Genomic DNA, 21,696 nt, shown 5'->3' with positions numbered 1-21,696 from the left:
TGAAATATTGGGGTGTGGGATACTGCTTAGGCTAGGGAATGAGGCTGCAGCCGCTCCTCCGGGCATTTTCCGCTGCAGACGACTGGCTGCACACTGGCAGTGCGGTGCTGTTACTCAGGGTCTCGGTGCACTGTTATCTCCGCCCTCACTGGCACAGCAGCACAGAAAACCGCCGGCTGTGGGGGTGTTTGAGCCTGACCGTAGATCCTCAGCAGGTTCTGAAGGGCCGAGGAGAGGTGGTGCTGACGGCGCCATGAGAGGCCCAGGAGGCTGTGCCACTCATCAGAGCTTTGATCAGAAGCACTGCTGGCCGAGTGGGCGCACGTGCTCCAGTGCGAATGAGGGGCGGGGACCCTGTACCACTTCGCCCCTGGCTTTCACAGCACAGCAGTGGGAAAGTGAGAAGATGATTCACAGAAGACTCACATAAGTGTTCTTTTAGGCTAGTTGTAATCCGAGAACATATTTCACCTAAATATCTTCAATAATGGTGAAACTGTTCGAATGGATAGCTTTAATTGCCTTGGGTGAGTGTATGATATGGATTCACATTATATCATCTCAGAAAATTTTAAACATATATAGAGATACAAATAAAAATGTATATATTCAAATGATAGAAATATAGTGTAAATGTGTATTACATGTAGAAAATGTGTATGTATACCCTGGTTATTCAGACGAGATCAGGCATGTTCAGGGTGGTGTGGCCATAGACCATCCTGGTTATTCAAATCACCTTGTCTTAAAGTTGATGGGGACACTCAGCTTTCATCATCAGTCCCTTTCTCTCCATGGCTAACCTAAAACTTTCCAACCAAAGAGCAACCGGGAACTTGAGAGCTCCTCGATCACCTTACTTACTCAGGAAGTTTTAAATTAGACTCACAATGTGTATTCCAAAATATAGCAATTCATCAATTCATCCTTAATAATCCAATCCCAAGTGGTACTAGTAACAATAAGAGAGTCATACGAGGTCTGTCTGGAAAAAGTCCAGCCATTGTTAATATAATGAGAATGGTTTGTGAGGCACTGATGTAACCTGGTAGCCAAGGATAATGGACTGGAATGCACATGTGTGAACAATGATGACTTCGCTGTACTAGTCAGAGGGGGAAGTAGAGGCTATTGAGTGAACATGAGTACTGTGTGGCCATTGCATTCAAAATGACTGAGCAGGTAAAGCAATGAATCTGCATCAAACTTTGCATTAAGCTTGAAATTCTTCCACGGAAACTATTAGGGTGATTCAGAAGGCTGCAGCTGGTGATTGGCAGCTTCATCACAACATGCCCACCCATGCATCACGTCTCGTAGAGAGTTTTTTTTTTTTTTGAAACATCAAACCACCCAGGTGACTGAGCCCTTATATAGCCCTGACTTGGCACCCTGTGACTTCTGGCTTTTCCCGAAACTAAAAGCACCTTTGAAGGGGAAGAGATTTCAGGTCACGGATGAGTCAGGAAAATATGACTGGGAAGCTGACAGCGATTGAGAAAACTGTGTGAGGTCACAAGGAGCCCACTTTGAAGGGGCCTAAGGCGTCATTGTCCTATGTACAGTGATTCTTGTATCTTCTCCAATAAATGTCTGTTTTCCTTATTGTGTGGCTGAGTACTTTCAGGACAGACTTCATATATTAAACAGGGATATTCTGTTCCCTGAGTACAGACACACAGACACACACAGCTTAGTGAGATGCACAAGTGTCCTTGCACATAAGGAATGAGCACATTTGCCCCTCTCAATCCCACCATGAACATAGTTCAACAGTGGGGGAAGAAGAGGAACAAAGAGATGCAGGATGCCCTGGGTCTGACTGGGGATTTACTCAAGAGAATGAGAACAAAATTGCAAGCGACACAGATAACCTAGAAGTAAGTAGGTAAAGATTTTCTGCTATTAACCAGAATGAGAAACTATTCCATCCTAAGTTCAAAATTTAACAATAAAGGTGAATTTATTTTGCACATCCTGGGTTTATAATGTGTTACATAAACAACTGTGTGGTTTTAACTTCATTCACAATATAAGATAAAAAAACTAGTATTCAGAAACTCTGAGAATACCAAGTGGTATTCAAAATACTTTTTGAGTTGTGCATAAGGTAGAAATTTTGCTGGATGGATGAAAGCATACTGAACAAAACCTCTTACATCTTTACAACAAAAATTTGATCCATATTTTAATTCATATGCTTGTGAAAGTTACTGTCTGATGGTATAATAATGGTCTTGTCCTCATTATTTATTTATAGGTAAGTAAATGGATTAGAGGGTATATTTTCTTGAGAAACCAAAGAGATTATGCAGAATCACTCATGACAAATAATATTTTCTTGACAATAATCCACAAAAGATATTAGGTAAGAAATGCATCTTTTAAATCTGATGTTAGGGTTTGGGATATAAAACATAAATGAAAAAATTAGTTTGTCATAGAGAAAAATGCAGGTTCTATACATAAGCAATTAATTCAGGTAAAATGCAATGAAAATATTTCTGATCTTTTCCAGACATGAAAATAAACTTAAAATGATTTTTCCTCTAAGAAAACAAAAATTGCCTTTGGAGTTTATTAGTAACTTTTACAAACAGAAGCAAAGAAAGACATTTTATCTTCAATAATTAGATATCATTGTTTTATCCATCAAATATAGTACAAAAATTAAAGAGGAAAAATTGAATAAATTGAATAGATTGACAGGAATCTTCAGATTGTCTGAGGGACATGAATTCAAACCATCTGAGAAGAGAGTGCACCATTGGCTTGCGTGTGGAGGCGTGTTCTGCTTACCGAGAGTCATTGTCACCAAGGAGAACGTGACATGTCCTCCTGATGTGCAGAGGCAGAGGAAAAAAAACAACATCTCACCTATGAAATTTTAAGACATTCCCTAATACTTGTATCATTCTGAACACACATTCTAAGACCTGACTGGTGTGGTTCAGCTGGATGGGCATTGTCCACAGAGCTGAAAGTAGAAGGTTAGACTCCTGGTCAGGGCACATGCCTGGGTTGTGGGTTCAGTCCCTGGTAAAAGCATGCACTGGGACTTCTGCCAAGATCAAGGAGTACATGGAAACACTGTGCCTTCTCATACAACCAAGTTTAAAAACAACAAAGTTTTAGCAACAAAAATGCAGCCAAACCACAGAAAATTGAACTATATGGAAATCTGACAACAACGAACCCTTCAGCCAAACCAGTAAGAGGGGCAGAGCCAGAAGCAGAGCAGGGTCGGGCAAGAAAGATCCACTAGACCGACCCAGGAGTGCGACCCAGGTGCACAGGCAGTGGGTAGATCCCAGGTGTGGTATAGCAGGTGGACCCACTGAGGGCTGATCACGGTCACACATTCATGCACAGATAAACCAGTGAAGGAGCGAGCAGTGAGACAGACCGTGCAGGCCCCAGTGGCGGGAAGCGGCAGAGGGGACCACTATTGTCCCTCTCTGACCCTCCCCCACATACAGTGTCACAAACCAGCAACCTGGGTGGCCCCACCCTGGTGAACACCTAAGGCTCCTCTCCTCATATGTAACAGAACCAATCAAAACATGGCTCAAGAACCACTCAGAGCCCCAGAGCCCATAAATCTAAGTGATGAAGAAATAGCCAAACTTTCAGATGCACAGTTCAAAACATTGGTGATCAGGATGCTCACAGAACTGGTTGCTTTTAGTCACAAATTAGAGGAACAAATGAAGGCTAAACTAATTGAAATGAATGGAAATGCACAGGAAACCAATAGTAATGGAAAGGAAACTGGGACTCAAATCAAAAGAGTGGACCAGAAAGAGGAAAAAAATGACCAAAAAGAAAAGAATGAAGAAACAAGAATTCAAAAAAATGAGGAGAGGCTTAGGAACCTCCAGGACATCTTTAAATGCTCCAACATCCAAATTATAGGGGTACCAGAAGGGGAAGAGGAACAGCCACAAGTGGAAGACTTATTTGAACAAATAATAAAGGAGAACTTCCCCAATATGGCAAAGGAAATAGACTTCCAGGAAATCCAGGAAGTTCAGAGAGTCCCAAAGAAGGTGGACCCAAGGAGGAACACACCAAGGCACATCATAATTACATTAGCCAAGATTAAAATGAAGGAAAGAATCCTAGAAGCAGCAAGAAAAAAGGAGACAGTTACCTACAAAGGAGTTCCCATCAGACTGTCAGCAGATTTCTCAAAAGAGACCTTGCAGGCAAGAAAGGGCTGGAAAGACATATTCCAAGTGATGAAAGGCAAGGACCTACATTCAACATTACGCTATCCAGCAAAGCTAGTATTTAGAATGGAAGGGCAGATAAAGTGCTTCTCAGATAAGATCAAATTCAAGATCACACTGTTCATCATCACCAAGCCCTTATTATATGAAATGTTAAAGGGACTTACCTAAGAAAAAGAAGATAAAAAAGACGAACAGTGAAAGGACAGCAAACTCACAGTTATTAACAACCACACCTAAAACAAAAGCAAACTAAGAGGACAGCTAGATCAGGAGCAGAACCATAGAAATGAAGATCACATGGAGGGTTAGCAACAGGGAAGTGGGAGGAGGAGAAGGGAGGAGAAGGTACAGAAAATAAGTAGCATAGATAGTAGGTAGAAAATAGGTAGGGGGAGGGCAAGAATAGTATGGGAAATATAGAATCTAAATAACTTGAGACACATGGTCATAAACTAAAGGGGAATGGTGGGGGAGGGGGTGTAGGGTGGAGGGAAATGAAGGGGAGAAATAGAACAACTGTAATGACATAATTAATAAAATATATTTTTTAAAAAGTTATACAGGAAAAAAAAGCATGCACTGGAGGCAACCAATCTATGTTTTAGTCCCTCCCTTCCCCTCTCTGCAAAAATAAATAAATAAATAGAAGCCTTAAAAAAATAAACATATATTCTAAACAACTGGCTATAGTTAAACTGAGTAGTATTAATTTATACAAAATAAAATATACCAAAACAATCTCATAACTGCGTGTGGCTATTTTTTCCTCACCTGAGGACATTTTTTCATTGCTGTTAGAGAGGAAGGGAGACAGAGAAACATCGATGTGAAGGAGGAACATTGATCGGTTGTCTCCCAAACCAGCCCAGACCAGATAGCATATGTGCTCTGACCAGGAATTGAACCCAGAACCTTTCAGTGACAGGATGATGCTCCAACCAACTGAGCCACACTGGCCAGGGCTAGGTATTTCTTATGTAAAATCACTCAAATCTGGGTCTTAAAATTAATACATGTAGGGCCATGCTTTTTAGTCCATGTAAGGAATGACTTGATCAAACAATTCCCCAATCTGAGTCACAGATTAATATAGAAAGCCTCAGTTGCCTCAGTGTAAAAACAAAGGTTCTATATTCTTCAACCTAGTTCTCCATATAAAGAACAGGGGATTCCTTAAAGGAAAACTGAGCTACAGACCTTGTCCTATATTATAAAGAACCCTGATCTCATCCACTGACCCATGGGGTAGAGGCTCCCAGCCTTCCAGGTTCCCTGCTAAGAGTGCTTCTCATACAAGCCCCGCTCCATGGTATCTAATTATTGTGACCACTTGCCAAGGTGGCCACCCACACATTACCAGAAGGATACTTAACCTTCATTACTAGAAAAATAAAATAGAGTCTGAAAAAATGGTTACAAAGGAGATTTATTCTCATTAAGGCAGAATTGTGTTTGCTTCATTCTTGTCTATGGGAACCATAGGCTCTTACCAAGATGTTGATTAAAAGAGAGACACCAACCTTTAGTGTAAATGATAATTTTGATTATCTCCTTATTTATTCTTAGTTGTATACCATCATGGATCTCATCAATAAATGCAGTGGTTTCATTAACTTTCACTATACCTATCTCTTCCCTCTTCTGGGAGAAGGCTGGGAATATCGAAAAGGACCCTCGCCATCCGTGGCTACAAATTTTCCTCATAACACTGTGGACCATTTGTCCTATGTGATGGGCACAGAGCAGCCTTCATAGACTCTCTCCTCGCTATTTTCGTAGGGTTTCCTCTGTATCTCTTCTCTGCTGGATTTCCTGTTTCCTGTGCCCTATGTTTTACTCCTTCTTGATTTACTCTGTTTGTTGGCTCACACCTTCCAGTAGTTTTGTAGAAAAGAATGTCTCTTGTGTTTTCTAGCTGTATTCTATTGCCTCATTTCATTGATATTTTAGCTCTGTATTAAGTGATATATAGGAAATAATATTCTTTCTGAAGTTAAAAGGAACTCTTCATTTTTTTAACTTAGTGTTTACATGACTTTTTGATGTTTTGTGTGTGACTTGTTTTCCCGTCTGAAAGCTTGAGAATCTTCCCTGTGCCTGGCTTTGAAATTTCACAGTGATGTGCCTTATACAGGACTATTTTTATTCATTGGTTAGGCCTCCTATGAGCCCTGTTAATCTGGAAATGCATGACCTTGAGTCCTGGGGAAATGTCTTCAATTATTTTTTTGATGATTTCCTATCTTTAGTTTTCTCTGTTCTTGCTCTTTTTGAACTTCTGTGATTATATTGTATATTAGCTTTTCTGGACTGTTTTTTAAATTTCTTATCTCCTTCCTATCTTTTTGTTATATTTTCTATTTCTCTAACTTGATTTTTAACTCTTCCCATGAGTTTTTCATTTCTGCCAACATCATTTTTAATCTTCAGGAAAACTCTCCCTCTCTCTTTTGTTTTATTTTGTAGAAGCCTTTTTCCCTAACATGTTGTTCTCAGTTACTGTACTATCTTCTCTTAACTTTGGAATATTCATAATAGGCCTATGGAAGGTTTCTTCTTCCTTATTGATTTCTTTTTCATCAAGTTGTTTTTTTCCTTGTATGTTCTGGTTTTATCTTCCATCTTGGAGGTCTTCCCTGATTGGAATCTTGAACACATGTGTGAGGTTTGATTTATCATGTGATCTTATGAGCTTATCATGAGATCTTATCATGTGATCTCAGTAGGCCATATATCAGAAAACTATGACACCAGTGACCTGAGGTCTTTCTTCTTGGGCTGCTCAGACCCCCCAGAGGAGCATCTTCCTGTGTCCTCTCCAAGCAATGGGAGTACAGTGGGCCATCTAAGCACTCAGCATCCGAGGTGCGTAGATTCAGCTAAGCCTGTTGATTTCAGGATGCTCAGTGTATCCCCTGTCTGGGGACTAGTGGTCTAAACTCTCATCACTGCTTCCTCCCTGATCTCCCCATTTTTTTGTGAAATCTATTGGGAATTTCCTGCCTCAAAGTATTAAATATGAGAGTACTTTAATCTTATTGACCAGACCTAGTCATTGATTTATTTATTGCTCAGATATGTTGAAAGGATACACCATATAGTTTTTGTGTACAGATGGGAAAACTCTCTCAGTGGTGGCACAGGGTCTTCTAAGCAGTAAGCCCCCCTTTTACCTGAGCACCCTGATAATCAACTTATTTCTCAACATGTAACCTTTTTTCAAGTTCCAGTGCTAAGGATGTAAAGCCAGTAAATGGAAATTAAGCAAGTACTTGTAAACAGGAGGCACATAAGGCTCCTAGTAAGTGTTTTAGGTAACTACAAGCTAAATCTTCACTTCCTTTCTGTGCTGTTACTTAACAATAACCTCTTTTTTGTTAAAGAAATTAACCAGGGGGAAAAAGGTACAATATAAGTGTTGGTGACAGTGTTCAGACATTCTTACATAGTTTGTCCTTGAATCATTTAACCTAACAAATAGTCATTTTTCTTATGACTTCCCCTAGTTTCCATATTTTCATTTATTATGAGTTTTCTCTCCTATTTGGAATTTCTATTAGTGTCCTTTATTTTCCTCTTTTCTGCTACTCATGATCAGTGACATCTGCTAGCCAATGTCACTGATTACCAAGCTTCACAATTACCAAGAAAGCAACCAATAAATGATTTTCAGAGTAGATTAAGTGTGTGTATGTGTGTATATGTGTGGGCAGTAGGGGTGGGGGGAGGAGAGAGATGGAAGAATGAATAAACCCAGGAAATAAAGCATGAGCGGTGTAAGAAGCCACTTTCATGCATATCAGATTATTGCAAGTTTTTTCTCTGCGAGCCAGTTATGGTAAATGTACATAAAATGTAATATAAAAATGTGGAAGATGTAGCCCTAATTAAACTTCCTCCAGCTGGCACTGTGCCCCTGACATTGACATTGTTAGGGGTGATGAGCATTCCACAACTTCCAAGTTCACGGGTGTCTCTGGCTTGTCTGTGAGCTTGTTTAGATGAGTGGAAGTCATTCTGATCCTGTTAAATCATTAGCAAACAAAAAATAACATGCTGGCAAAATTTAGTTGTGAGCTTCTGTTGTTTATCTGTCAAATTCCCCTTTTAAATGTAATCAGACCAGACATTACTTTAATACTGAAGGCAGCTTGGTAATAGCCATCTATGGAACATTCACTACAAGCCATGCAGTGTGTAAGGAACGTACATTATCATAATTTATCGTTTCAATTTTCTGTGAGGTATTGGTAATTACTCTGCATAATTTACAAGTGGGAAAACTGGGTCCTAGATTGCTCATGCACCCCAGGCCACACGGCTGGAAAAATGTAGAACCGAGTTTTCGTGGTTCCAGTGTCTGTTCTCAGCTAGGATGCTTCCCTGTCCACAGTACTGGGTAGAATATACTTTAAGCAACTAATCCCTTAGATTCCATTTTAGGCATGAAACTTAATCTGAGTAGCAGTTTTGTTGTCTGTAAAACAGGGATTCTCACACTCACACTGCAGGTCTGTGATGAAGGTGACATGACAGAGAATAAATAAAGGCACCTGGCGAATGGCCGGCCCCAGCACCTATGGTCTTGCCTTCTTCCTGTGCGTGGGTGGAAGAGGTTAACTCCCAGACTGAGGCAGGAAGGTTACTTGCTCCCAAACTCTTTAAATTACCTGGCCTGCTCCAAACTATAAAGATGGGAAGAGGCATCTTGTCTGAAACAGCTATGTCTAGGGTAATCAAGGTCTATCTATATGAATAAACAAAATTTCTCTAAACTTCCGGAATGTTGTAGCCATTGCTGTTTAAGTTAGCCGTTGATTCTATACTGTTTTCTACTATTTTCTAATGATCTTCATGGGAGGTTTTCTCCCTGAGATATCTGTTACTATTTAAAGGAATATTCCTCAGGCTTTTTTGTGTCCTCTACCCTTTATAGTGGTTTACATGTACCATATCTTTTGAATAAAAATCTGGGACACAAAGCCTGACCAATGGCTTTCGGAAATTTGTTAATTTACTTATAAAGCCTGCTGACATTATACAAATTTAATTTTATCAGTTATATTTTTCATTGATTGCCTCTATTGAAAAGAAACAAAATCCTTGAACACGAGACTGTCCCAGGATGTCCCAGTGTATGGCTCCGGCCCTCTAAGTCTCTGGTGCAGTGCTGGGCACTCCATGCCACTTGCTTTCACCTAGAAATCACAGTTTGGGAATTAAAGGGGGGCATTTCCAGACCTGATAGTTACAAAATAGACTTCTAGGCTGGTGGAACATGCTCCATTTCACTGAATACTTGAAATCTTGACTCAAAGACCAATCTCATAGCAATTAGATAGCCACTGTTTTGCCTGCCCCAGCCTTTTCAGCTAAAGATGGTACAAAGGATGCACAGCCAAAGGTACTCGGGACTGAAGAGCCTGGCCTATAAAAGCAAAACATAACAGTAAGAGCATAAAAGGGAGATCACTGCCAAGTCGAAAAAGCCAATCAAACTTTGCAGTTTCCCAATGAACGGCCTTAGTTTGAAGAGTTCTGAGGCCAACAAGTACTGAGGTACCACTGTAAATAAGTGGGCAAGGGACTGTGTGGAAATAGAAGCACTGCTGGGTGGGGAGGGGGCGCCCAGGGCCCCACTGTGGCTGCAGTGATTCAGTGCTGTTGCTTCTAAGGCAGAGAAGGACTTTGCCACAGATATTTTCTTTTGAAGGGACCGTGAGTCCCAGTTGTGTTCAGGTAAATATTATTCAAGTCCACTCATTTTCCACTTTAATTTTTAATTACTTACCAGTTATGGATTGCTTTATGATACTGGGAAAGAGACATTCTATATAGTAGGTGTGACATCTACAAAGACATACTAGTCATTAATATTTATCCATCTAAACACACTGTTTTAACAGAAACCAAAAGCTGTTAGATATTCAAGGGGGAAATCGGCAAATCCAAAATCGTACAGAGAGAATTTAACATAACTAACTTAGAAACTGTTTAAGACAGTAAGGGCTCTGAGGATGTGAGGCTTATCATAACACAATAGAATATATATTTTTAATCCAAGAAATAGAGAATATACATTATTTCAAAAATCTTATAAGGACTTTTAAAAAATTGACATAAGTTTGACCAAATAATCCTTAATATTTAATAAGCAGAAATTATACAGACCACATTCTTGTACTATGATGCAATATCTATAAAATTATAGTTACTGTAAAAGAAAAAAAGCTTATGCTTATTAAAATTTTTTAAATGCTTTCCTTAATATATAAAGTTAAAGAAAGAAATTAAACAAATAAAGAGCCTATCATCCTCAAAATAAACTGTGATGTTCTAGAAATTATAGCAAAAAGGTAGATCCAAAGAGCAGAACAAACAAAACAAACACAGGAATATATCAGGATTTAGAATTTGTTACGGTTGGGTTTTTGAGCCAGTGGGGGGAGAATGTACAATTCCAAGTGACTATCCATTTGGAAAAGAAAATAAAGCTGTGGTACCTTTAATGCTCTGTGTAAAAGTAAAGTTTATCTGGATTACAAAGCTATTTTTATTTAATTTTTTTGTTTATTGATTTTAGAGAGAGAAGTGAGAGTGAGAAACATTAATCTGTTGTTCCACTTTGCTCCTGCATTCACTGGCCAATTCTTGCATGTGCCAGGGATCAAACCTGAAACCGGGTGTATCGGGATGATGCTCTAACCAACTGAGCTACTGGCCAGGGCTTACAAAGCTATTTCTAGGCTATCATAACATTAAAAGAAATTTAGGAGACATATGTTATAATATTATAAAGGGGATGGCCTTCTTAGGTAGTTACAAATTCCCAGTCATAAAAATGACTTATTTATTAAATCATAAATAAATTAGACTTATTTATATTTTAAAAAACCATGAAAAACAACAAGGGACAGATTCGTTTGCAATAAACAACAGACAATAGAATCCTATTTAGAATATATAAAGAGTGCCAATGAATAAATAATTACCTATGGTGAGAGACTCACTATACAGATTAAAAGACTAGGCCATTTATAAAAATAGAACTCTGACCCACAACCTGCAGCAACCAGCCCAGGAGGTCAAGCAATGACCCTGTAGCAATTGGTCCAAAACAGCCAAGACCTGATTGTTAACTGACAGCTTCTCTACTTTTCCCCCTGCTCCTATCTTTAGACCAACAGGAGAAGGCCAAATACGCACCCTAACCAATTACATAGGATGCCCTGCATCTGGTCAGCCTGCCTGCGGCTTCCCCCTGCTGACCTGGACAGTCAGGGCACACCTGGAGCCTTGCCCTTTTCCACTGTAAACCTGTCTGTCTCCCTTGTCTGACTCTGAGTCTCTGCCAAACATAATTGATGGTGGCTGACTCCCTTGCTGTAATAGCCTTTGCTTGTTCTCATTTGGGTGGTCTTCATTTATTTTCACAGTGGGACCTGGATTCATTAATTTTTTTATGCATGTGAATTTATAGAAAAAGCATTATAAAGGCATATCCTTGATTACACATTGTTTGGAAATGGGGAGAGGTGGTCTCAGAGATCAGAGGTTTCCACTTTCTTTCCTAAACACATCTGCCTGATTTGAAAAAGGCCCAGGTCCTTCTATTGTGTTTCACTCTCGCAGTTCCCTTTTCAACACAAATTCTGTGGTTTTAGAGCCACGCCAGGGGATCCTATAGATTTCTAACAAAAGTAAGGAACTCAAAACTATGGTTTAGGCCGCAAGGCAGTATCTCAGAGTTTCTCTCTCTCTCTCTCTCTCTCTCTCTCTGTCACCCAGTGGAATAAAAGGTCCACCAGCTGTGACTCTGTGACTCAGTGTACTCACTTCTCCGGTCCTTTTACCTCTAAAGCAGCCAATGAGCTGAGCCAGATAGTCAATGCCTGTCTTAAAAACAAGTAAGTCAGGAAAAGCTAATTACTACAGATCCAGGAGGGACTGTATTTAACCTCTTTGGGCTTTTTGTTTGTTTGGGTTGGGTTGGGTTTAGTATGTTTTCAAAATGTGCCAGATTGTAATGCTCACTGAAAGGGAGCAGCCAAAATCAAGTGCACTGAAAACAACTGGAGACTGAAGTCCAGAATGACTTTCCCTCCAAACACAGTGACAAGAGGACAGGAAGCAGAGTCAGGACCACAGAAGAGAGCGACTCAGGCCTGCGAAGTCTGTTACCTCTCGAAACCATGTCATTTGAAGAATGCAGCATGTAAGCGGTATCCCAAGGCTGATGTTTCATCGGCAGTGTTTTTAAGTAAAAAGTATCTGCTACAATTCTCAGAGGTCTAGAGAGCCCCGGGCCACTTGTGTTTATTGAAAAAAGAAGAAATGCAAAAGCAGGAGCATGGGATCTCAACATTTACAATGCCCAGTCCCACCTGTTTACCTCCGTGACTACCTAGTAACCTGTTTTTGTGGACAAAGCCTGGGCCCAAGGAGGATGAGAGAGCCAAAGGCTCTTGGAGATGAGGGGCCATTGAAAAGAGAGGATAGTACATGGGATCATATTTAGGAGTTATTTCTTTTCCACATTTTGCTCTAACCAGTGTAGATTTTCTTATTGTTAAGGATGATTCACCTTAGTTAACTGGTGTACTGGTAAAATCACCCTTTACATTTTTGAATGATTTTTGTTTGTTGCATTTCCCTGTATGTGTGTGTCTTTAGCCACCACAGATGCGACTTCCCAGCTTCCCTAATCAAAAGAGCCCTGTGTCACCTTCCTGAGCAACAACCCAAGGCGATTGAAATGTTCTGACTATCCCTCTAATCTTACACTTCAAAAGATTCTGTTAAAATATTTTTTTCACTTTTGTAGAAAGATACTTTTTTTTATTTAGTTAAAATATTATAGCTAAAAATCCTAGTTGCTTCAACCTCTATTCTAGCCTAATGTCTTTGGACAAATTTTACTCAGTCCAGATCATTTATTCTGAGAAGCAGAAATGCTAGATAACATTCTAAATAGGAAAAAAATTATCACAGATGTCAGTGACAAAGTTACTAGAAAATGACTATAAATTCTTGGATGGAAGACTCACAGTAATTTGTCTCCATAGAATCTTGATGAGTTTTAGTTAGTAATTTATGAAGATGTTTTCATGCACCAGGATGTTGTAGTCTAGTGAATAATAACCAAGTACCAAAAATATTGAAAAACAGGTTACAAAATAGTGCAATAAAAGAACTTTTAGAAACTTTCCAAGTAAAGGTGACTTGGAGAAATTATGGAATCATACTATGAAGCCCAGAGAGTTTTATCCTTTTGTTTTCAAGGTATTTACAATTACTTAATGAATTAATGACACTAATTTGTGTCTTGACTCATTTCCATATATAGCTAAAGCCCATATCTAAAAGAAGAAATTTCCTTTGGGTTACTTCTAACTGAAAATATATTGATGGAGTTTGGGATATTTTGTTAGCTGGCATATATCTCTGACTTATATTAATCCACGTTTGTTAATGGTCAAAGAACAGCTTTGCTGAGACAAATATTGACCCTGGTTCTAAAATATGTTCATCCTGCTGTCCTCCAGCCCTGATAAGACCCAAATTTACTGCTGGAACTTTCTTGCCAGGGGCTGTTCTAGATTCCAAGTTTCCCAGAGAGGACTAGGTCTTTTCCTGAGAACAGAACTGAGGACTGTGGCTCATATTAAATATTATTCACATTTATATCATCCACATAAGTATCCTTCAAATAAAGGAGAAATCTTAACTCCCAAGTATCAAAGTAATCATTATTTTAATTTCTTTATAAAACAATATGGTTTTTCAGACTCTAAATCCCTGTATTTTTCTCAAACACATAGCAGACTGGTATCATAGGAAGAGGAGTGTTATGTGCTAAATTGTACACCAAAACTTCACATGCTGAAGGCCTACTTTATACCTAGCACCTCAGAATGTGACTATACTTGGAAAGAAGGTCTTTAAAGAGGTAATTAAGGGGATTAAATGGTAATGGAAAACCACAATACAGATTGAATTAAAAGAGAGGTAATTAAGTAATGAGGCAGTGAGGATAAGCCCAATCCCAAATGCCTACTGCCCTTATAGGAAGAGATTAGGATTCAGACAAACTACAGAAGAAAGACCATGTGAATACCAGGAAGAAGAAGACAACCATCTTTAAGTCAAGGAGAGAGACTCAGAAGAAAGCAGTCCTGCCAACCTCTTGATGTCAAACTTCTAGCTTATGGAATTAAGAGAAATTGAGTTTTTGTTATTTAAACCACCCAGCCTCTGGCACTTTGTTATGCAGCTTTAGCAGATGAATACAGAGGATAAGACTTAGATTCATGACCCAGCTCTGCACTTGACTTGAACAAGTGACTTAAATCCTGAAAATATCAGGATATATTTCCCCCAAATTTACATAATGCTTGCATCAAAACCTACAAACAGTTTTATGGTTTTAAATTCTGTCACTACATGGCTCACTCTAAATAGCTCCTGCCCTTTTCCTAAATCTATATTCAAAGTCATCTGCCACCTCACATCTAACAGACATCTCAGATTTAATGTGGCCAAAAGAGAACTCCTGGCATTCTCCACAAAAACTGAATTCTGCTCAGTAAGAGGAAACTCTATCTTCTATTTGCTCAGGTCAAATTCTTGGAGTCCTACTTGACTCCTCTTTTTCTCATGCTCCACATCAAATCCATCACTAAACCCTGTCAGCTCTTTCTGCCTTCAAAACATATCCACTTTCATGAATTGAGAGAAAGATCAATGAACTTGAATATAAAGCATTGATCTATTTTAAAACAACAAAAAAAACCCACAATGAAAACAAAGGGCAAAGGACAAACTTCAAGATAATATTTGCAACAGATAAAGGGCTGTTATCTCTAATATACAATGAATTTTTTAGAATAAAAATCTGATATAAAATTGGGCAGGAGATATGAACAGATGATTCACAAAAGGAATCTCAAAATATCTCTTAAACATATGAAAAGATGTTGCACTTCATAATAAGTAGAGTGCAAATTCAAACTATACTGAGATACTGTTTCTCACTCACCAGATTGGCAAAAATTCAAAAGCTTGACAAGGCAGTCTTTGGGTGGAGTCTTTTGGTGCAGAAAAACAGGCACTATCCTAATTGCTGTTCAGAATAAAAAAAGATGTCACCTCTAAAGGGTAAATTGGCATTAAGTAACCAATTACACATGAATTCACTGATGATCCAGCATCTCATCTCTAGGAATGTATCCCGAAGATACATATTCATCAGTAAAAAAATACATATGCACAGTTACTCATTTGCATCATTGTTTGTAAGTATAAAACATTGGAAACTTCCTAAGTGTTTAAGCATAGGAGATTTGGGGGGTAATTTTTCATGTGACACATAGTGGAGCACCGTACGGCTGTAAAAAGAGATAACAAAGTTCTCTAAGAACCGAGACAGAGTGATTTCCAAGAGGTACCTTATAGTGGAGAAAGCAAAGCACAAAAGACCACGTATCAAATGCCAAAATTTTCATAATAAAGAAGAGAAAATAAGAAAATATGCATGTTTTCTTATCACAAAAGCATCAAAGATAACACACAAGAACAATATACCCAGGGAAGAATGAAGTTGGTAGCCAGCAAGAGTGGCAGCGGAGAAAGGGACAGAGGAGGCGATGACACTTCTCCACAAACATTCTTTTGTATGGTGTTGGGTTTTGAAGGATTTTTGAAAATTAAATCAAATCAGACAAAAATAAAAGTGACACTGAAAGCAAACAGAAACAGGTGAATCATACTGTAGGACAAATGATACCACGCAGAAGGGAAGAATGCAATCAAAGAATGGAAGGGAAAGGGTTGCCAGATATAGTAAGAAGAAAAAGGACACTCAGATAAGTAACTTTTTAGTATAAATATGTCCTGTGTATATATCCCCATCCACTACCCCTTCCTTCCTGGTCTCTATGGCCTCACCTTGTACTACTCACTGTCTCAGCTCCTGAGACATGGACCTGCCTGCTGTTCCTTAGACAGGCAAGCAGCTCTCACCTTGGGCCTTTGCACATATTTACGGGGCCCTTTCCCATCACTTACTTTAAGATTCTGGTCAGAGATCACCATTATTGAGACATCTTGCCTTTCTACTGTAATCGTTCTTCCTCTTACTTTGACATATTGTCGTTTTCTCTAGCACTTATGGGAAGGTATGTAGATACCTATATAAAATACTGGTCATGTGTGTGTGTGTGTATACATGGCACATAGGAAATGCTCAATGACCAGTCAATGAATGAAGGAATTACTGGTATCATCGGGCCAGTTGAACAAGCACAGAAGTGAAGCCCCTCCTGTGCAAATATTACATCCCATTCCTCACTCACTGTCTTTACATGTAGAGATTCCCCTTTTAAAGCCTACAACCTGAAAATCAGTCAAGAAATTCTGCAAAAATAGTGCAAAGAGAGGTGTTCTGCCCTCAAGCCCTTTGTGACTGATTAACTCTGCTGCAAAAGCCGTGAGGAGCTATTTTTCTTCTGACTATAGCTCTTGCATCTAAAATGGTAATCCCAGGTCTCATTTTGTACTTTCTCCCATACAGGGTGTGAAAGTCACTCACTTAGAAAACTCTTCAGTTGATGCAAAATGCATTTAGAAGTAGCATCTAAGGCAATATAACAGTGAAGATGAATTGAAGTTATTTATATTCAGTAAAAATGTGTTAGAGGAGTAAGGTAAGAAAAATGTGTCTCTCCTGCAGGATTGCTTTATATGTGGTTAAGAAATAAATACCCATGGGTCATCAACCACCAATCAAGGTTACAATATCACTTCTTTTCAGAAGTTGCTGGCCAGACATTAGGCAGGATAATTATATATATATATATATATATATATATATATATATATATATATACACACACACACACACACACACACACACTTCATTATCCTGCCTGTATGTGTATGTATGTATGTATATTATATATGTACCTATATATGCATATATAGGTATATGCCTATATATATGCATATATAGGTATATATACACCTCTATGTGTGTGTTTATATATCCTGCCTGTGTGTATATACATATACATATATGTGCATATACAGATGCCTCATTATATATTACAGATAACTATATATAAACAATTATATATATATATTTACAATTATATATATATCAACAGTTAATTGCAGTATTAAAGTGATAAGCAATGGAAAAGTAAATATTCACTTGGTTTGTTATTCCTACTTTACAGTTCAGTCTTGTTTAAATTTGAATTATGGAATAGTGAAACATCTTAATCTTTTCTGGGCCTTGATGTCTCAAGTTAGTCATTTTGCCCTTTTCTAGACAACCATTCAGCTCATCTGCAAATGTAAACTCCATCCTTCACTGGATAAAACCTTACCTTTCTCAGTAATATCTTCTCCTCTGACCCAATAGAGCACCTTTAGAGCATCTTGAAGCTTCTGCCAGCTGGAGAGAATCTTGATGTTATTCACGAATAAAAATACTCAGCTGTCATAACTTTTCTTTTAGGGGGGTGGTCACACATGTAAAGAAAAAGTACTAACATTTGATTCCCTTAGATGTGCACATTTAGTTTGCTCTGACACCCTCGATAGAACTCTTTGTGTGGTGAAATATAACCGGAGGTGTTTATACAGCGCAACAGGCTTCAGTGGAATTATATCCACACTGTGGGACTGACCCACCTCCAGAGCTTTTTAAAAAAAATCTTATTTTTTTCTGATAGTCTGGATTACTCAACACCACTGTTCTAAATGTCATCATAAACCTAAGAAGCATAAGCTTAACAAAAATTTGAACCATGATCTTCCTGACTCAAGGATTTCACTTTTGACCTTTTTATGATAGACTACGTTCAGGCAATTAACTTGGGTTTCCCATGACCATGTTTCTCTCTTCAACTCAAATGAGTATTTGTACCACTTAATAACATAGTGTTTTTCATACTGCTGGTCATGAAATCAGTTTAGTGGATCATAACAAGTAGCTTCTTAATAAAATGAAATAGAATAAAATAGGTAGAAAATATCAGAGTATAGCTATAGAATAGAAAATTATTTTCTTATAAAACTTTTGCTTCAGAAATATGTAACTGTGTCTCTATAGTCTTTATAGGTGCTAGGCTGCACTATAAAATATCCTTACTATGGACTGGAGTAAAAAAAAGTTGTGGATTTAATATTTACACTTTCATAAACAATTAGCAGTCACCCATGGTAACAAATATAATTCTTAAATTAACTGAAAAAGAAATGCCATTATCCATTAATGTTTCTCAAGAAAAACAGATAGTCTACTCAGAGAAAGTATGTTTCTGATTTCTTGGAAAGCCAGTCCCTAACCTGCTTTATAAGCTGAAGGGTGGAAAAAATAACGGTACTTCCTTAAACTTTTAAACTAGGATATATGATGACTGGGTGACTAACTTAAACATTTTTGTTAAAATAAAATGCAGACAGATTAGTTGGGATTTTAAAAGAGGCTTTTCCAGGGTTTATTTTATTATGACCATGGGGAACCCTAAGTGGGAGAGATGACTCCTTTGGCATCTTGATGGGGGTTGTCGAAGGCAGTACTGATGGATGCTGCCCTGGCCCTTACCCATGCTTGGGGACCTTCAGTAGTGGCCTGTGCTATGATTCCACAGAGAAGCCAGCCATGGAGGGAAGCAGCTTTGATGTCCTATGGAAGTCTATGCCAGTAGAAAAAGATTTCAGCTTGGGGGCTGCTCTGGGACTAAATGAAAAACCTAAGATGTTGCATGTTTAGATTTACCCTAAGGATATTCTAGGGCACCCACAACCAAGGATGGTTCTTGAGACCCACTGAGATGACCCACAGCCTTCTGAAACCACCTGTATCTTTGGGGTCATCACCTGTGTCAGTCTGGGATACAGCGTCTGACTGTGACCATTCAGCCCATTTTGCCCTTTGCTAACCAGTCTGTGATTAATTTTCATTTACCAGCATTTGGAGAAGTCATTTGTTCCTATCTCACAGCAGTGAACCCTTTTGCTGAATGTCACCCTTTTTTAAAAAAAACAGCGAGTTGGCGTAGAATGTGGTGCCTGAGTAAGAAGTGTACAGTTGACAGAAATATCTGCATCTTGATTTAATGCTTTTGGAAAAAGTCTTGGTGTAAAAATTAATCTTGTCCATTAACAAAAATATTTGAAACTCATTGGTCAGCCTCTAGAAACCTTGCCAAGCTGTTTCAAATGACACAAACTACAAAAGGAAAATGAAAAATATTTTTGCTGGGAGGGAGTCCAACAGAGTAAACCATTCCTAAAATGTATTCCACAGCATCTAGATGGTCCTGCTCTCATTCTCTCTTGCAAACAGTGATCTAAGTTTAAAAGCTAAGTTCCTAAGCCTAAACTCTGTAAATAAACCTTCACCAGAGAGATCCTGTGAGAGAAGATGGTATAAATATTAAAATTGTAACAGTGATTGCAGCTTAAACATTTATACTACCCTTTCATACAACCTCCTCAGATATGAGAATAGGGCCTGCTAACTGTAGGGCAGCCTGGTCTTCAGGTGTTTGAAGGAAAGCCCAGCTTGAGAGCTACAGAGCATTTGTTTACTGTAGTATATGGAATAATGGCCCCCAAAGATGTCCACATCCCATTCTCTAGAACCCATGAATATGTAATTTTACATAGCAAAATGAGTGCTGCAGATATGATTAAGTTAAGAACCTTGAGATGGGAAGATTATCCTGATCATCTAGGTGGCCCCAGCCAATCACAAGGGTCACTGGAGGAGTCAAAGTCAGAGAGAGAAGATACAATGACAAAATCAGGAGTCAGAGAGGAGAGGTGATTTTCTACTGGCTCTGAAGATAGAGGAAGGGGCTAGGAGCCAAGGAGCACAGGCCACCTATAGAATCTAAAACAGGCAAGGACAGGGACCTTCCCCTTTAAGAAGGCAAGGGACAGGGACCTTCCCCTTTAAGAAGCCTCCATTGGAAACAGCCTGGCCAGCACCTCAAGCTGTGCCCCATAAGACTGATTTCTGACTCAACCTCCTAAAGAGTTAAGAGAATAAATCTATGCTGTTTTAGTCACTAGGTCTGTGGTGTTTGCAGAAGCAATAGGGAACTAATAAATTTACCAAGCTCCTAAAAAAAAAAAAAAGGAAAATAAAGAAGGGAGGTCCCTTCTATCACTTTTACTTTGGGGAGAGTGTGTGTGATTCTTAGGACAGCTACAGGGTCCCCCCATTGGTTGGAACCCATTTAATAGCAGGAAATGGAGTGGGCAAAATTTTCTTACCTAAATAATCTGAAAGATTTCATGATAAAAAATGTCCCATCGTAACATCTCAGGAAAAGTAAAATTTTAGAAATACATAACAAACCAGATAAGTACCGGTACAACATTTACTAGGACATGTGAAAATTACTGAAATTTTATAGAGAAATCAGGCTTCCATGAATGCTATCTTAATTTCTAGGTTTTTTCAGATTCAGCTTTGCTTACCTTGGCTCACACAGAAGTTTTTAGAACAGGCAAAACCAAGAGAGATGGATTTCTCTTTTTTATATCTGTACTGTATTGCCAGGTTATCCTCCATATTGGATTATATTTTACTTCTTATTTTGACAGAATCAGGTGATTCAACCAAAGTCTGAACTAACCTCATTTCAACAAATAAGGCAATTCAGCTATTTTAAATCAAAACTTGGTAAAATATGTTTTCCATCATTAAAACATCAAGAACAAATCTATGCTGTCACACACACTTCTCCAAATTCTATTTCTTCCTTCTCGTTTTAGAATTTATCACTATATAAGACCCTTTCTTGGCATCTTACTCACTTGTATTAGTGGTGCTTCAAACTAGAAAGGTTAAAAGAGAAAATGCCACATGGTATTGGTCATCTATTAATGTTGGACTTTTATGTCCCAAAAAACATATTTACAAGGAACAGGAAGATCAAATTCTCTAGGGTTTGATATTTCATCAATGATCTCAATGAGGTAGATATTTCTTTAGGTTCAGTGAAAGTTCTCAAAAAACATTTTAAAAAATCCTGTGAAGTCCAATTTGCATGAGATCTGAAATACAAAATTTGGAATTATAGAATTCAAGAGCTTACAGGAAAACATCTGAAGTTACTGTTTCATCTTATCCTGGCTGCAGGTTTCTCTTTTTCAAGTGTGGGTTGGCCCCAGTGTAAAATAAGCCGGAGGTGCAGAGAGTTCTCAGGAGACAGTATTCACCCTAAAAACTTGCAAATAAAAGAAGGGCCACGCAGCAAGCTGGCAGTGAAATGAGAAACAACCTCTCAGAGAAAGGTCAAGAGATGATGTAGAGCGAGAAATCTCCAAGGAACTGTCACTTTCTTAAAAGGAAAATGACAACAAAAATGACAAATTTCAGAGAGTCTGAGAACAAAGGACAGAGGTCGAAAAGCATAGAACAGAACCTTCTTCCTCTGAG

At 38.6% G+C, this 21,696-nt stretch overlaps 1 protein-coding gene across 5 annotated transcripts in view; it reads right to left on the bottom strand.

Annotated features, from left to right (window-relative positions):
• The window catches only part of CTXN3 (cortexin 3), a 66,328-nt gene that overhangs the window by 29,283 nt on the left and 15,349 nt on the right, over positions 1–21,696 (bottom strand). The window contains exons 1-2 of one of the 5 annotated variants that reach the window (XM_053665294.1): positions 21,353–21,533; positions 17,624–17,691 (exon numbers count right to left, since the gene is read on the bottom strand). The exons of 3 other annotated variants lie outside the window; for them this stretch is intronic. The gene's annotated coding sequence lies outside the window, so the exon portion shown is untranslated. Of the gene's footprint in view, positions 1–17,623; positions 17,692–21,352; positions 21,534–21,696 lie in introns of those variants that run through there. One more of the 5 variants, XM_053665295.1, reaches the window with a different exon arrangement.

This window comes from Artibeus jamaicensis, unplaced genomic scaffold (genome assembly GCF_021234435.1).
Source record: "Artibeus jamaicensis isolate MK-2021 breed Jamaican fruit bat unplaced genomic scaffold, CSHL_Jam_final contig_402, whole genome shotgun sequence".
Taxonomy (NCBI): domain Eukaryota; kingdom Metazoa; phylum Chordata; class Mammalia; order Chiroptera; family Phyllostomidae; genus Artibeus; species Artibeus jamaicensis.
Note: the sequence above shows the minus strand (reverse complement) of the source record. Positions and strands in the feature narration are given on the sequence as shown.